The sequence below is a fragment of the Austrofundulus limnaeus genome, unplaced genomic scaffold (genome assembly GCF_001266775.1).
Source record: "Austrofundulus limnaeus strain Quisiro unplaced genomic scaffold, Austrofundulus_limnaeus-1.0 Scaffold231, whole genome shotgun sequence".
In the NCBI taxonomy this organism is placed as follows: domain Eukaryota; kingdom Metazoa; phylum Chordata; class Actinopteri; order Cyprinodontiformes; family Rivulidae; genus Austrofundulus; species Austrofundulus limnaeus.
The window spans coordinates 755,317-760,263 of NW_013952633.1; the positions used below are offsets into that span (position 1 = coordinate 755,317).

Consider the following 4,947-nt stretch of genomic DNA (forward strand, 5'->3'; position numbering starts at 1 on the left):
TATAACTTCTCCTTTATGGGTAATATTATTTATTAAAATGTATTTTGTGGGTTTTGATATGAAAAATACCAGAATTTATTGGGCCAAAATACATTAATATCACCTGGGCAATTAGTTTTCCTCATTTTTTGAGCTGGATTTCAATAATGTTCAGCTCCTAACAGGGAGTACTGCTGTGCCTAAACCGCAACAAGATTGCAGTAAAGAAAATAGTTATGTTGACATGTTCACCCGTTTTTATAGGTCTGATTTTAGAGAATCCTGCTCATTTGCACCAAGAGGTTTTTGACAAGTATATTTTAACTTACCTAGGTATCTACTTAGCCCTGCTAACTTCTAAAAGCAGGGCATTTCAGCAATATGCAAGCATTGTTAGGGATCAATTTGTAGATCAACTGCAGTAAGATCAGGATCAGGAGAGACAGCTATGAAGAATTACAGCTTTTAGATGCCATTTATTGGCTGGGAAGTGTGTTCACGCTGTTTGAGAAACCCAGACCGTCTAAAAGCACAGGCACTGAGAAAGATGAGACAAGACAGGAACACACTCTAACACCTCAAACATGTTGGTAGTTGAATCCTGTGAGAAGGGAGATGTTTGCCTAGAGGCTTCCTGTTGACTGCAACTAAACATATGACAGTAGTTCCCAGGATTAGAGCAGGGTGTCCAGAGGTCACAGTAATCCTTCTCCACTGTGGCCATCACCCGAACCCAAACATGATGCACCAAATGTGCAGTAAATTCAAAAACTCTAAATGTTAGAGAGTCAGCATTTGTTTTGTTAGTGATGGATCAGTCGGGGCCCAGATTTCTGAATGTTCTGGTCTTGTGTTGAGGTCCCTGTGGTCCCTGACAGTGTCGTCATGTTTTCTCAGACCGCCTGTCTGCTCACCTCTGCCAGAGGAACCTTGTGAGCTGCTCTCACTGTTCAATCCACAGATTCATCTACAATGTTATTTTCCCATGTTGCAGCATTGTGAATCATGTGGAAATTTCCACACTGTGGGTTATCAAGCATGCACTACTGAGATTGTTTTTTTGTTTTTTTTCATTTTTGTTCTACAATTTTTGTGTTGTTTCAAATATTTAAATATCCAAATGTTCTGCTACTTTTTGAGATATTTAGCCTTTTCTGTCATTTTTTCTCATTGAAAATGAATGGAGCTGCCTTCAATATCCTTAAAATTCTTGAATATGTTCTTAATTCTTTAATTTAATTTTTACCTTTTCTTCTGATTTTGTTTTGTAACTCTTGTGTACTATATCTCAGTTTCCTTCAGCTTCTGTATTGCCAATTAGAATATTTTTTTTCTGTTTTTAGCTACCGGTATTTCTATTTTTCTACTCACTTAAACTTTTTTGTACATTCAGCTTCTTTCTGCCATTTTAAGCTTTTTGTGCTTTTTTTTAGCTGTTTTCTGCTAATTTCAATTGTTTTGTGTGTTTGTACCTACTTTTTAGCTAATTTGACTTATTTTAGCTAATTTAACCTTTTTGTGGTATTTTATATCACATATTTTACATACTTTATTTTATACTGCAACAAACATATTACTGTTATGTTTATTTTTGCTTATTTCAGCTATTTTTTTAAAAAGCAATTTTTCAATCTAGTTTCAACTTTTATTAGCTGTTCAGCTGAAATATTTTTTAAGTGTTCACGCTGCATTTTTGTAGGGAATGCAATGTCTCTACTTTAGATTATTTTCTTTTTACACCTTTTTATGGACTTTTTAATGATTTACAGCACTCACGTTTCAAGTAAACTTAACACTCAGAAGGAATTTATTGTTAGTATTCTAAAAATCATAACTCTTGGTGTGAAAAATGGTAAGACTGCCTAGGGGTTGGGTGGCTTTTGATATTACATGGCCACATTCATTTCTCTCTCAAGGTAACTTTTTCGTAAATTTTTCCTCACTGAAAATACGTTTTTATGTTGTAACAGTCTTCATCTCAGCTATCTGTTATTTAAACCTTCAGTTTAGACACATTTCTTATTTCTTTTACCATTTTACATTGACGACTTTCATGTTTGGCAAAGAAAAAAGTTTTATTCATAAATTATTTTTAACTTTTTTTTTGTTTTGTTTTGTGTCGTTTTTCTCAGACTCATGTTTTGACAACTCTCAGAATTTGAGCATTAAATCCAAACTGAACACAACTCTTCCAGTTCTGGAGTTCTGGCAGTAAGCACAAACTCACAACACGTGTCCTTCCCCTCCCTTTCTCGTTCTCCTCTCAGCCGTCTCCTCACAGCCCGTTTGGCTCAGCTTCACTCTGGGCTCGACTTTGTTCCCTTCCCTTCCGTCTCTCATTCATTCATTAACCCTTTCATCTCCCTTGCACTGTTTCCACGCCTCTCCTCTTTTGACCAGACGAAGAGTTTTGAAGACCTCGGGAGGCATCGAAGAGGTAGGCAGCTTGAGGTGGGAACTGGTCCTGTGTCTCATTCTGAGCTGGGTCATCTGTTATTTTTGCATCTGGAAGGGAATCAAGACGACAGGAAAGGTCAGTAATATGAAAACTCAGCATTCTTGAACAATTCACACACTTAAAGCCAAATGACCTCTGGGAACAAAGGTACCAGTTCCCTGTGACCCTGAACTGGATCAAAAAAGAACCAGAAGCAAGAAGGAAGAATGTTAGAAAACTAGCTGAAAAATGATTCTTGTGTTTTGAACAGGTGGTATACGGGTGGTTCCTCTATACAGATTTTTGTTGTGTTTGTTGATTTTTAGACACAAAAAAGAAAATTTGAGTGTCTGTAATATTAACTTTAATCGGTGAAGTGTACTATCTGGTTAAACGGTCAAATAATTCAACATAAATTTAACTTTTTCTCTTTTTATTTCCTCTCAGGCAGCCTTCTTCACAGCCACCTTCCTCTATTTTATGCTGTTTGTTTTGCTTGTACGAGGTGTTACCCTACCTGGGGCAGTGGATGAGATTATTTACTACCTCAACCCAGATATCTCCCACCTCTCAGACCCACAGATAAAAAAAATCCTTGTTGATGACAGAGACATTCTCATGAACACCAACATGACTTTAATTCATTGTTTCAGGTGTGGATGGTCGCTGGGACGCAGATCTTCTTCTCTTACGCCATCGGGCCTTGGTTTCCTTACATCCCTTGGGAGTTACAACCCTTACAACAACAACTGCTACAAGTGAGTAAAGTGAATGAAGTATGTAAACAATGAAATATAAGATATTTTGAACTACCATAACATTATGACCAATACAATGGTAAAACAGCATTAGTAATAATTCTATTATAATGGCACATGGAGTTGAAGACATGCTGGTGCATCATCCAGGATGTGGCAATCCTACATTTTTAAAAAGTGACCTGATTTGAGTTTCAGTCCAATTGAAAGTGCAGGGATCTGAGCTTTAAAACTGCAAATTTTCACTTGTAGTAAATGATGTCTGTTAGAGATGGAACAATTAACTGAGAATCAATCAATTATTACCTGCTTAAAATGTGATGTGTTATGTCTTTATGACAAATTCAGTTTGATACCTGATGTTTGGTCACAAAAAAATTGCTTTTGTCTTTTGTTTTGATTCTGTTTTTTAACTTTTTGTACTAATTTCATTTTCATTCAGCTTCCATTTTCCTGATTTGTTTTCTTGTTTTTTTAGTTATCATTTGACTTTGTCTTTTTCTGCTCATTCAGCTTCTTTCTACTTCTATCGAATATTCTAAGCTTCTGTATTTCTTTCCTTCACTTGTTAATGATCATTTCAGCTTCTTACTGCTTAATTCAACAAACATGCATGTTCTGTTTCTTTGTGCTTATTTCAGCTACTTTTTGTAACCTATCCGGCTAGATTCAGCTTTTTTAGCCATTCAGCAAACATCTTCCAACATTAAAATAAACATTTTCTTTTACTAAGACAATAGACTGCATGGTACAAGGACAAAAATCCTGATGTAAAAACAAAACAAAACATAATTGCTTGTAAAATAGCTACAATTAATTTAACTGAAACAAACAAAAAAGAAAATAATCACAATCATGAAGTTAAAATAGACAATCTTAACCATACTAATAGGGTGGATTTTTATTTAAGCCATTTTTTGTTAACACAAATGTCACAAGCTACTTTTTTTCCCAGAGACTGTTTCTATCTGTGTTTGCTGAACAGTGCCACCAGCGTTGTGGCAGGCTTTGCCATTTTCTCCATTTTGGGTTTCATGAAAAATGAACAGGGTGTGGGCATTTCTGAAGTTGCAGAATCAGGTACAGAATAAGGCTTCTTTAAGTTTACCTAATGTTTTCTATTTGTTTCAGGAGGTCATACAGCAAAATTGAGCTGCAAGATATTTTAATCAATTAGGCCTATAATAGTTCAAAACACTAGTTTCCCTTTACTTCTTCAAGTACTTTATTATAGTATTTATTTCGACGCCTGTTCATAAAATTCATGTTACATATTTTGACTAATTTTTCATTCATGTTTAGGCCCAAGGTTGGCATTTATTGTCTACCCACGTGCTGTAGCCATGACACCAGGTGCCTCAGGTGTGGTCCGTGTGTTTCTTCATCATGACCATTCTGCTTGGACTAGATAGTCAGGTGCCAATCGGAGTCTTTTTAAATAAATAAACTAAAACCTGAAAAAAACTCACTAATTGTTCTTTCATCATTTGTTTCATAGTTCATTGGCATTGAGTGTTTGATGACATCGCTGGAGGATCATTTCCTTTCTTACCTTCACAAAAGCTACAGATGTGAAATCCTCCTGCACATTATTTGCTGTGTCTGCTGCTTGTGTGGACTTTCCTTGGTCACAGAGGTTTGTATGCACCAAGCAATACAGGTGCTGGTCATAAAATTAGAATATCATGAAAAAGTAGATTTATTTCAGTAATTCCATTTAAAAAGTGAAACTTGTATATTATATTCATACATTACATACAAACTCATATATTT

The 4,947-nt window shown here is 35.6% G+C and overlaps 1 pseudogene; it reads left to right on the plus strand.

The window, feature by feature from the left end:
- Positions 1 to 4,947, plus strand: part of LOC106525531 (sodium- and chloride-dependent betaine transporter-like) — a 9,556-nt pseudogene that overhangs the window by 1,975 nt on the left and 2,634 nt on the right.